Source organism: Myzus persicae, unplaced genomic scaffold (assembly GCF_001856785.1).
Source record: "Myzus persicae strain clone G006 unplaced genomic scaffold, MPER_G0061.0, whole genome shotgun sequence".
Taxonomy (NCBI): domain Eukaryota; kingdom Metazoa; phylum Arthropoda; class Insecta; order Hemiptera; family Aphididae; genus Myzus; species Myzus persicae.
The window spans coordinates 102,105-115,981 of record NW_019100869.1 but is presented as its reverse complement, the minus strand read 5'-3'; the positions used below and the strand labels follow the sequence as shown (position 1 = coordinate 115,981).

The 13,877-nt window shown below is 24.6% G+C and overlaps 1 protein-coding gene across 3 annotated transcripts in view; it reads left to right on the top strand.

The window, feature by feature from the left end:
• LOC111026518 (5-hydroxytryptamine receptor 1-like) overlaps positions 1 to 13,877 on the top strand; it is a 208,740-nt gene that overhangs the window by 104,527 nt on the left and 90,336 nt on the right. For all 3 annotated transcript variants that reach the window (XM_022304615.1, XM_022304616.1, XM_022304617.1), the window contains one exon: positions 4,440 to 4,550. The gene's annotated coding sequence lies outside the window, so the exon portion shown is untranslated. The remainder of the gene's footprint in view (positions 1 to 4,439; positions 4,551 to 13,877) is intronic.

Sequence of the window (13,877 nt, the reverse complement as noted above, 5' to 3'; positions counted from 1 at the left end):
AGATTACAAAAATAATTTAATATTATCTGCAAAAATTAGAAGCTGACACTGACTTTTTTGATGCCGTTAACAAACAATGCAATAAGATAAGACAGGTGTCCCCTCTAGAACACATCGGGCGGAATGTCAACAACTTCAGATTTTACGATATGCAGTTGGACGAATTGTTTCCTATCCATGAGATAAGATGAAAACCAAGTAATCATAGGATCACCCACGCCAGATTTTCGAAAGAACTTTATCAAATCGACACGACTAATAAGATCAAAGTCCTAAAATATAAAATATAAAACTAATAAAGTTTTATAATAGCTGATGCAATATCGGTAGAGCAGTGGTTTTCAAATTAGGTGCCGCGAGTATCCGCTAAGTGTGCAGCGGTTTTTCCATAAATTACGGATTGCATTGAATTGTTCATCTAAAATAAAGGTCAGTGTGCCGTGAACATTTTTTGAAGTGTACGGTGTGCTATGTATAATAAAAGTTTGAAAACTACTGCTTTAGAGATTAAAAATATTATAATTTGTAAGAAGCATTTAAAAATATTTATATTAATCATAAAAAAATGTCAAGGTTTTTTTTTACTTTTCGTGTGTATTTTTTTTTGATATTTTCTATAAATAAGGAACAATAGTACCTAGATAATTTTTTTTTTAAATAAGCGGGCAAGTGGATATCTCTCTGCTGTACAGTAGGTTACAAGTGAGTCACTGTAATGGATGGTGTTAAATTTGAATTCAATGATATAAATTTGAAATTCAGATGCTTATAAAAAAATATTGTGCATTTACTCTCAACTTTTTTTTTAATTTTCACTAACAGCAACTTACGAGGAACCGGGTATTACCGTTTCAAGTTTTTTGACCGAGCGAAAATGTTTATATAAACATTAATTTTTATACATAAAAAATCATTCGAGTTTAATAATACTGAGTAATTTAGTATATTTGCTAATATTATTGTGGTTAAACTGTTGAAATAATTTATTTTATTACTAAACATTAGTACAACAGACTAAATTCATTTTTGCCAAAAAAATGTATTTTAAAAGTCATTGTGTGTATAAAATATAACAGTAAACTCTTAAAAGTTTAAAGTAGTTACCCAAGAATAATATTTTTAAATTAAAACGAAATAACACAGAAATCATTATTCTTGGTCATTTAAAAATATGTAATTTCGTCTAAATATGAACATAAAATAATATGATAAGAAACTTTTATATATCTTTTAGATTTTTTGTAGGCAAAATAAACTACTTGTGTGCAACTTTGTTTTTAATTTTTGATCCTGAGCTATGAAAGTTGAATATTTTATAAATATTTAACTACAAAATAATTTGTGAAAATTTGAACTTTAAATGCTTATAAGATAAAATCATACCGAGGTATTATCATTTCATTTTTAACCGATATTGTAAATATATATTAGAAGTTTTTTTATTAAATTTTCACACTTTTTGACAAAACAAATATAATTTTATTGATATTTAACTAAGAAAATTGATGGTTGAAAAATGTCTGTAAATAGCCCAAAACGAATTAAAATATTTTAAAAATTGTATCAAGAATATGAACGGATAAAATAAACATATTGTGTAAATTAAAATAAGAGTAAATATCCAGCGTTGTAAAAATTTCAACTTCAAATGATCATAAAAATTTAATTTGATTTTTCGGTAGAAGTTTTTTTATTGATAAAGGTAGACTAACTTATAAGGAATCTTGCAATACATTTTAAAATCTTAAATATAAAAATAACATTTTCTTAATAATTTTTTTGTAAATTTCTAACTTAAGATACTTTGCAACATTTTGATGATATTGACGAATCTTGTTAAAATCCTAACTTCAAACGCTCATAAAAAATTATTGTTGGTTTACACCCCTATTTTTTTAAAAACATCAACTAACGAGAATCTTTGTTTTACATTTTCATGTTTTTTGAAAGAGCGAACAATTTTTTATCTACATTAATTTAATAAAAACTAATAATAATCGATCATTTAAAATGCCTATAAATAGTTCAATACAAGTCAAAATATTTTGAAAATTGTATGGTAAATAGAAAACACGGATATCAATATTCAGTGAAGATTTCATGTATCTGCGGTATATTTTTTCTAGAGTTACATCAAAAACCAAAATCAATTTTGTCAAAAACTCCTCTAGGTTTTTCCTTAATTTTTGTTTGTTCTTCTTGCCACTTTTGAAAACTATTATAACTATCATATTTTTTTTACTTTTGATCCTCCAAAGTACCAACTAGATTCACTTTTCTACCAGAAATAGATGTTGAAGAAAATCGAAGTACTTTTACTGCCCCAAAAGGTGATGACAGAGAAAAAAAAACACACGTATCATTGTAAAATCAATACGTTCATCACTATCCGCTCAGAGTCTAAAATATATTAAAATAATATGATAATATAATAATGTATAGTCACGTTTTTTATTGCACAGTTTCGTGAAAGTATAACTTGTTGACATAAATAGTTTTGTTCATGAAGACGATTCGCTTCATGTGAACACAATATAATATTATGTATCACAATTATAAATTAAGTAGGTAGTTAAATATTATAATAATTAATATTTATATATTTGAATAAAAATAAAATACTTTTTATGTAACATATATATAATAAATGTAAAGTATTCAAATAACTTTACTTTAGAATATTAATGTAAAACTTTGGCTCCTTTTTATTGCATTGATTTTTTTTCTGAGACAACAGTATTGTTTACATGCTTCTGTGAACTGTAAGTTGTGACCATATAGCAGAATTATATACAAATGAAAAAGTATAAAATAATCATTCTTAAAGTGGTTTTTGTACTCTAACTATCATTATCATAATTCTTAGTATCTCAGATTGTATTAAGATGTTATGGTTCTATTTATAAATAACAAATTTTAATTTTAAAATTTTTACAATCATTACAATCATTACATCATTATAAAATCAATACCTTCATTGCTCCGATTAGAATCTAAAAGCAAACAGTAGACATGTATGTTGCAATGTTGTTTGATGGTAATAGTCTATCATTATTCATAGGCCTACAAATTCGAGAGTTGCAAATTTTGTTAAACTGTTACACACTATAGGTATACGACTGGTTTTGAGAACAGACCATTTCACATTTTGCCTGTAATTTCAACAATGAAATTAAATCTTGAGTAAAATAGTACCCTATGGCCCCAAGTTGTCCATAAAATAGTTATCCACAGGATCTGAAGTGTATGTTCTAGATGGTTCATATCTATATTAACTATACTAATATTAGTTATCATGTTATAGTTGAATAAGCATTAGTTTAAGAAATTACCGTTTTTCCCGAGACATGTTATTATCGTAATGACTATTGAATGTATAATAAAATATTTTTTCGAAAGAAGGACTATACTATTGTAATTCAAATAATAAAATGTGTATAGAACATAGGCATTAATAATTATATTATTGCTTGTTAGACTGTGAAGATAATATTAAGAAAATATTTTTTTTCGGATTTAAAACACAGTACCTAATTTATCATTCATATTTTGTGTAGGTGTCCATACTAAAATTACATATAATATACAAGTTATGAATTATTACACACCTAATATTTTTTTTTGAGTTCCATATTAAAAATAATTATAATAATCATAAAAACTTGTACAAAAATGTATTATAAGGAATATAATTAAATATGCTTAAACATTTCAATGATAATCGTAGCGATTATTACAATGCTTTTTATTTATATTTTTATAATCCAAATTTAGTAAGCTTGTAACAAAGACTATTAATTATAAATAATAATAGTAATAAAAAAAATAATAATAATAAAGTAATAAATTTAAATTAAAAAAAAAAATACATTATTCAATATTCATATAATGTTTTTCAACAATTATATGGCTTTTATTTTCCTTACATTCTACATAATATTAAAAATAAATGGATGGGTACTTCAATATAACATTACGATGAAAATATTGAAAACATTTATAATTAGGTACCTAGGTAGTTATTAAAATATTTAGTTAATTTGTTTGAATGTACACGTCAATTTTGATGATGTTATAACAAATTGTGTAAACGTAAATTTTTATTTTCCTTCATCATTGTTAAATATTGTTAAATTATGAAAATTAAGTTAAATTAGTTAATTTATAAAAACTAATAACGTATTACAAGTCACAAACAAAAATGTAAATGTATTATACTTTTTTTAAAAATGTATTGTTTCATAATTTCTTTTCTTTTAATAGCTAAAATGCATATTATTGATAAAGAATAATGATAGATTCATGAACTCTACATGCATAAAACTCATCAAAATAAGTTAATACCTTAATATTAATAAAACGAAATGATTAAATATAATTGTATAGCTTTACATATTATTTAAAGTTTGTATATTTTACTTGACATTGTTATGTTCTAGGAAATTTCTGTCGACTCATTTGGTGCCTAAACAAAGATCATTGTTGGATAATTATCCATGCTTAATTTGTATACAAAGCCGCTCATTATGTAGAAGTTTAACCCTCGTTAGGTAAGTGTAAAAACATTTGTTTAATGTATAAATACTTAAAATCTGATCGGACATGTTTGTAATATTTTTTTAAACGATCAGTGATTTAAGTTTAGGTGTGTGTTTAAAATAATAAAAATAAAAAAATGATACATTTTGAGAGTTGGGTGGGTCACTGTGGCGCGTGTACTCGAAGCATAAATAGTAACGACTGAATTTTAAAAAATACGCACATACAATTGTAAGATTAATAGGCTCCTACGCCCTAACTCTACTTATAAACAAAAAATATTAAAAAAACATTAAATTATATCCAATTATCAATCATTTTATTAGAACATTAGTCATCAGGGATAAGTGTCTTATATTATTGTATAGTTATATATAATATGAGTGTTAACAGTTTATTATGGTTTCTTTATCGAGTAAAAAATAATGTAAAAAGTAAAAATAATCTCACCTAAAATAATAATCTTAATAATATTTGTACTAATTAATGGTATATGATTGATAGCAAAATTTGTAGTACAAACATATATTATACTTATTCGAAAAAACAAGAAGCACAGAATGTTATTTGATTGAATTCAAATGAAGTATAGAGTAATTTTTTGTCATAATTATATGTTCTTACTATAATTTAAATATTATCTAAACGCATATTGCCATCGTTGTAGGTAACTGCTTATAACACAAGTGTACCTACACGTCCTACATTAGGACAACAAAGCACTATAAGTATGCAACAGCATTTTAACACTTTCATAATTGTACTCAACTTTATGTCATTTGAAAATTTATATTTATATATTATTTACATGCATATTTGTTTTACTGAATGTTTATGATAAATATTATGTGAATACCTACCTAACATCATTTACCTATTTGTCTTATTAAATCATCAATACAAATAAAAGTAAAAATCATGAACATTACCTATTCATAATTATTATTATAATAAATACAGAACTATATTCATTTTGAAAACGTGGTATTTCGGAAGAGTTAAGTACATGAATACCGGTAGAGGTAAATATAGGCTGTAGTCACGTTTCTAACTTTGGTGCGTTTAGTATGTAATAGTGTTACAAATTTGTAATATTACGCATTTATGGTAATAATAAAAAATAAGCACTGTGATAACTATTTTATTATAATAATGATAGTGATAATAAACAGACTATTATTAATTGTTGCAATACTAAATTGTCGGTAAGTGTTTTGTGTTTAGTTAACAAATAGTCTACAACTTTAAAAAAATATATGATTATAAAATCTATGGGAACAATTTTTTTAAATGTTCATTGACATTGAAAATGATAACGAAAATGTACAGATATATTTGTTTATGTTCTAATAATTCATAATTCTATGTATATTCTATACTAATCATTATTACTCCGGGTTCTATTATTACCTAACATTTTAGAACACTTTAGAATCAAATCATCTGTTCTACTTACCTACCTACATAGTTGTTATTCTTAATTTTGTAAAATAACAATATTTCTGATTGCAATAAAATCTAGAATTTATTTCTTATTAGAATAGAAATCACACCAGTAATTTTATGATATACTACTGTACACTATCAAATCGATTCAATTATACTTATAACAAAATTACTGTCGAAAGGTGAAGAGTATGGGTCTTTTAATTTGTGTGTAGGAGTATTGGAGAACATTGAACGTTTTGGAAAATTGACAATAACAACTTTGAAGGTGGGAAACATTAATACCTATAGTTAAAAATACATTTTTTAAAGCAATCAGAATAGGTCCTATATCAACTTGTGTGATATAAAATATAAGCACTAGACAGTAAATCACTTAAACTCAGATTTTATAAAAAAAAACATGACACGTTTAAAACAACATCAATTGGTCTTGAAATTTGTAAGTAAATTATTTAGATTCTTTAAGAACATAATTTTAAGATGTAGGTATTGAGTACAATTCAGAACCGGTTAAATATTATTTTAACAAATAAAAATACTAGTTTTTAAAATTTTTTATTTGAATTAAGCCTCGGCAACTATGGCCATTAGCAACAAAGAGTTTAACTCTAAATTATTTACATGATATAAAAAACTAATTATTACAGTCTGAATATTGAAATATATGATATATTATGTTAAACATTTTTGTTTTCCAAATGCCGTTGATGTGCAATTTACTGAATAACGACATCGAGAATAGTGTTATTCGACATTTACAATAGGTAGTGCTATTCCTTGTACTGTCAATCTTCTATATGTATAAATATTAATGTACATCGTAGACTTGAAAACTCGTAACTACTAAGCCAATTGACATCAAATTTTACACACATATACCTCGAGACCCAGGGAGTTCCCTAGCTTCAACCCCTATAGGTTATCATAGGGTGTCTCACAATGTGAGCCCCAAACATAAATGTTGTTGTGGATCATTAAAATTGAACATTTTTTTTATTTATAAACAAGATTCGCAACACAAAACATCAATAGATTACGTTGCTATGAATTTTTTTTTAACAAAATAATATAATGTATAACGAATTGTTTGTTATTCAAATGTAGGTAGATACATCAAAAGGCAAAAGACTCAAAAATAACTCGACCGATATTAACTCCATATTAAAACATCATTTTTAGAGATATACTAAAAATATAGAAAACATTCTAGAATCTTAGAAGACAGATTGATTGAATTAGTTTAAAAAGCGATGTACTCCGATGCCGATTTACACGTGGACTTATTATGTAGGTTAGGTTAACTAAAACCGAGATAAACTGATACAACGCCATATTTTATGTTTGTTCATTTTTCTAGTGCGAAGTCCGGTTATATAGCTAGTTGTATAATACAATGTCAACTGAAACTAAATTCGATATAAATGATATTTAAGTACTTAGGTATGATAAACAAAATATATTACTGTGACCATTAGTCAGAGATCTGAACTTTGTCATAAATCTACTTGGGTAATTTACGGTATTAACTGATAACCGATAACTTTATAGTAAAATTATGTTGAAGATACGTTCAGATACATAAGTTATACAAGGTAATAATCATTTGAAAACGATTAACATTGTAAATTAAAAATAAATTACAAATATTGTTAAGGTTGAACTTAATTTTGGTGTAGAATAATAATTTCACTAAATTATTATAGTATTCATAGTGCACGTATTTCAGTTCGAACATAGAAAATTTTAAATAAAGCAACATTAAAGTTGAACTTTCCAATGTATTTTGTTTTGTTCTCTATCCAGATGGAATCGTCAGTAACAAACGTGTAACATTTACTCGTACATATTATTTTGACAATTTATTAAGTATTGAGGTACTTGACTTATAATACTCAATACTTAATAATATGTATTATCTATATTGGTAATTTATTTTAGTGTGGTACGATATTTTTAATATTATGGCAATGTTGACAATTTATTATTTAATGCATTTTTTGAACAATATTTATAATTTAGTGTTTCTATAGTTTTCAAATATTTTATGATGTTCATTATTGTTAGTATGGTTAGTTACAACTTATACTATTTTGTTATTAGTTTAAAAAATACAAATTTTAACATTATTGTTTATGACAATTTGTTTAATCTTAATAATAAATACTATGAGTAGTTAATACTAAATATTCTGTCAATATGGATTCTATTAGATTTTTTCCATTTGTATTAAGCCATTTGATGTTCTAATGGATGGAAAAGACAGGTGTCAAGAGTAACTAAAGCAATGTTTTAATAGGATTATCACTATAGGTCCGTTCTAACGGCACTCATTGGATCTTGACTGTCAGAATAGGTTACGTGCTTTAAACAAATGTTGAAAAATGTCTAAAGTTCAAATGAAATAATGTGATTTTATTGGTTTAATAATTTTCAAGGCGTGTATATTTATTATCCATAGACCATAAGCTCAATAATCACCATCTATAAATCAATGATGTTAACACTTTTAGCTTATCTCGTTTCATAGTATTTGCTGTCTACAAATTTTAAAATGTCTTGTCCCGTATTCTCTTTTAAATAACTATATAGGTAATTAATTTGTGATATTTATTCAGTAAAAGATTTTTTGAAAATCAATCTTTGATGTTGCAATGATATTGATGATGCAAAATATATTTAATATTTTTGCAATTTATTTAAAATAAATGTATTTTCATTTAATGTCATGTGGTAATATAGTTTCTCTTGATTTATAAATAATACCATAAATAATGTGAAATGGGTATAATACATACTGTAATTCATAATGTAGATCTAAAATGTTTTGAACATCATACATGGTAGTTACAACATTATGTCATGACTCATAGCTAAGGTTCATTACTTATTCTGAAGCAAACTCTATTAAATTTTACTTTAATATACTCTACTGGCTTACTATTTTTTGTAAATATAAATTAAAAGAAAACCATATTCATATTTGTATTACATAGAAAACTAAGCTGCTATTTCAAGCGGAAAACACTCAAGTTTATTCTTTAGAATTGGAAAGAACTTAATCCCACTTTTGTAAATGTATAATTATTTTTCGAGTCATTACAGTATTAAATTAAAAATAAACGTTAATTTAAAAAATATTTGAATTATTACAAAATGGTATTTAGATTAAGATAAATCATTTTTACGTATCTTAAAACTAACAAGTACTTTTTTGAAATTGTATCCATAGAAAGAAAAAACGACATTTGTAATATTTCACTGTTTAAAAATAAAACTAATAAATTAAAGTCCCAAACTTGCCGATATATTCCATACTTCAAATAAATTACATGAAGATTTTCTGGAATAATATTTGCTTTTGGCAATGATTAGGCACATTAGGTTTTGACAATGATTGACAATTGTGAAACTACGGTAATCTATTATAAATTATAAATTATAATACTATATATTTAAAAGGTGATTCGTCTATCTTACATTCATTATTCTTTAATTATAAATGTATTAAACATTAAGTATATTTAAGGAACATATTTTCATATAGCCAGATTTTTGTAACCTATTTAGCAGATGTGCTTTGATTGTTAAATGTTGAATGCATCGAAATAAAAGTTCAAACTACTAAAATTTGGGTAATTTTATTTTATTTACGAATTATAGGTGTGGAAGAAAATATCATGGAAGCTACCATGGTTTAAAAATGTTTATGATTTTTATTTTTATTTTGCCATTTTATAATTTACGAAAATTGTCTGAGTATAATAATATTATTTCTAGAAAATTAATATTATATATTTTTAAATTGTTGTAAAACCATTTTTAAAGACTATTATCATACATTTATAAGTAGGTAGATATATTCAATCTTATAATGATCACAAAAGTTAATAAGAGAATTTAATCATTTTATTTGTTATGCAGGTAGGTACCGATATTACCAACACCCTATCATTATAATATTTATTGTTTTATGAATACATCGATCGCAAACAGTTATAAACGGATTACTTTATTAAGTATAATTGAAATATAATTATAATGCAATTTATTTTAATATTAAATTTAATATATATTTGCATACGTGAAACTTGTCTGTTTGAATTGGACGATTTTATTTTTTTACGTGAGTAAATTTTTCAATGAACTCCATTCAATGTCTAATTATCAGGTCATCCAAAGATGTTGGTCCCCTACATGTATGATCATTGATCACAAATCGGACCTGAGTGCGTATCCACTTCAGTTTTTGACATTGTATTTCTAAATAGCTGTAGTAGGTCGGTCGGATTACTTTGAAAATACCGAAGAAGAATTTGCATGTACACAATTAATGTTGAGATAATATAATAGAATTGAATAATTAAAAAAAAATAATCCATATAATATTAAAAGATTGACACTCAAAATAAAAACAATGAAAAGGAAAATTTGTTCAATCAAAATTAATGTAAAATCGTATTATTATTACTAAATCGAATGTTTTGTTTTCGAAATAATTAACGCATACTTTTAGAACAATTTTTATTTACTTTTTATATACCAACCTAATGGTTTTCTCATTTTTGATAATACTTTTGGAGTTAATGGTCCAGGCAAAACTGTTATCGAATTTGTAACTTGGGTCAATAATACCACACAAATGGAAAATCTGTTTATATCTAAAATGCCAATTGAATTTTATTTCCGATTTTCTTTTGAATCGTTTACTAAGGTTTAGGTACCTATTTATTTTATAACCATAATTTGCTGTTTTATATGATTTTACTTTCAAAGAATTTATCTATAGTTGTAGATTTCCTATTTCCATTTGTTTTGGGTTTGTACTTTTTTTTTATAAAACATAACCTTATGAAACAAAAACAAACATTATTTTAAAGAATTTATGTGATAGTGGGTATAGAGAATAAGATTATCGGTGCCGTAGATTTTTGGTGTAATAAATCAAGTATAATATTGGGACTATTTATAATACCTACTAAAACAACTGGTAATTTTAAAAACTTTTATGCATTTTAATGTGTATTATTTTATTGTATTTAGACATGATAGTACCTAAATTCTGATTTCCATCAAACAGGAATTTCATTACTAATCTGTACATACATTAAACAATACTTTATAACATAAATATTTTAGAAGTCAGTTAATTGGTTTAACTTGTCTATCATGCTTCAAAGTATAATATAATATTTAAAATAAAGTATAATTTATTAATCTATAAAATATATAGTAATATTGATGTAGTCAGTTAGGCACTGATAATTGTTGTAGTATTTAATAATAAATATGTCAAATCTGACCTGAAGTTACCTAATTTATTGATACGTAACGGATAGTACAAAGTTCTTCGTTACATATTAACTGCATTAAATAGATTTACACATGTCAGGGATATATACTTGGATATACTTCTCATCTATACAATCATTTTTGTATTTCAATATTTTATAATTTCATATGAGCTTATTGACTATTTTACTAATATTCATCAACATATAGATTATCTGTCTCATTGAATTTACTTATGTAGGTATATACACCATAATATGTAAAAGTTAGGATCGATATATTTTTATATTTGTGGTATTATTGTAATAAAAATTGTATCTATATTAAGTTTTGAAATGAATACATTTAGTTTTTAATCTAATAAATAACTAAAACTACACGTATACATCTCACTATTTACATTATTTATTATCTTTAAAACTATTAATTTATTTTAAACAATATCAAAAAAAAAATACATAATCATTATGATAACATCGTTGTATTAAAAATAATAATAAACATTTTAAATAGGTAAGTTAAAAAAGAGTTAAAAACCAAAGGATATTTTATACAAAATTTAATTTAATTAAAAAGAAAAAAATATGTGGTTTCCTTTTTATTTTTCAGACTTTTCAAAACAAAATATGATAAAATATAGACAATAGTGTTTATAAATATATATGTAGTTTTTCAACTATATTTAAAAAACAAACATCTGTAATTAATTTATAACAATAAGTGTGCACAAGCAGATGTATACGTGACAAAAGTAGTACCCCAATGACAATACTTTACTTAGGTATATTTTCATATATAGTTATGTATATTTAAAACATTTTAATCTAATATTCTAACACAAAAAAATGTTTAGTTATCCATTTTACTTATGTCTAGAAGAATAAAGATTTTATTTGTGGTATTTTTTTTTTATAGCTGGAAAAAAAACTTCATCATTCTATTAGTATTTATGAATACATTTTATTATTTTCAATATTGATGTATGTTATAAATTAAACTTATTTCTTATGTGATTCCTTAATATTCGTTTGCATATCATCATAGCGGTGTAACAGAAAATGAATTGCCATTGCATTGAATATATTTTCTTGGTTATACTTGGTCATATTTGTAATTTATATTGAATATAGTAAAATAATGATTAACTATTATTACTTTGGAGCAAGGCATGGAAAAATGTTCACAATGAAATTAACTATAACTTTATTGCCTTATTCGATGGTGAAAGTATAATAACCGAATAACTTTTCTTCGTTCTATTATTCAACCACGTTCATTTTAGAAAATGTTTTATCGATAGCCACTAAATAAAGAGCATAATGAAAATAATGTATATATTATCTCCCATTTGCATTCTCTGCAGCCATATACTGATGTGTAGTATTCTAGTCTTCGGTTGACGAAGAAAAATAAGAACCCTTCATAGTCCATGTGCAATAGCTACAAGAAATCTTAAAGTTTGAAAAATTTAAACGGTGTTTTGTAGTCAAGTTTTGGGAAACTAGATTGATGATCGGCGTTATATACACATACATATTCTAAATAAAAGGAGAAACGTTTTAAAGGGGACTTGGGTAATAGAAATCCGTCGGTCATGTTTGATTGATCGATTTAAATTTTCTGATAAGATTTCACAAAAGTAAAAAAAATAATTTTTATTTAAATTTGAATTCAATTTTTAAATTGTAAGTTAAAAAATATACCAAATATGTATAACAATTTGAAAAAAGTATAATTGTTTTGATACATAAATAGTTTATGGATGATGTTGTACACACAAAAATTAATATCGCAGAAACATTTACTTTAAGACTTAAGTTAAAAATAGTTGTCTCATACTTTGTAAATACCTATGTTATTATTTTATCAATAGGAAAAGTACCCATGTTAATTGTATCTATTTATTTATTGGACAATTAACAAATACAATGCAAATTTAATTAAAATTTACTTAGGTATCATAAAATTGTTTATCGATATTCAAAGAAATATTAATAATATAAAAACCTAAAATTCGAGTTCTAGTAGATATGTCTTCGAAGAATAGATTATAATGGATTATAATATTTTCAAAAGAGAACGAAAATATCGTCGATGAATACAAGGTCCTTGGGCTTTTATAAATTCTATTGAAGAAAAGGTAACGGTGCGGATAGATGATTTTTTTTGTTGTTGATTGTTGGGATCGTAATATTCTCATTCCTTGTGTATAATAAACAACGTTATACCAGATAGGTACTACAATAGTCACCTATACAGAAAAACCGTATTCGCCAGACTGTTAATCATGCCACAAACCATTCGCGAGGGCTAATAGTACAATTTATAAAAATGAAGTGGTCACTTTTTTGGGAAGTGAATAAAATACCCCCTCAAAAAATAACAAATTAGGTGGGTAATTAAGCCAATGGGCTTTTAAATTGAACAAAATATGATGAATTATAACTTTCAAACAATTTATGATAAAGATTAAAATGGAAAACTCAAGCTCCTGTAGAACCCCCGAACTTCTCAAACTTAAATCATATTATTTTGTTTCTAATATTAATTGAATCTTTTATTAGGTCAGCACTTAGCATAATTAAAATGTTTTCATTTAA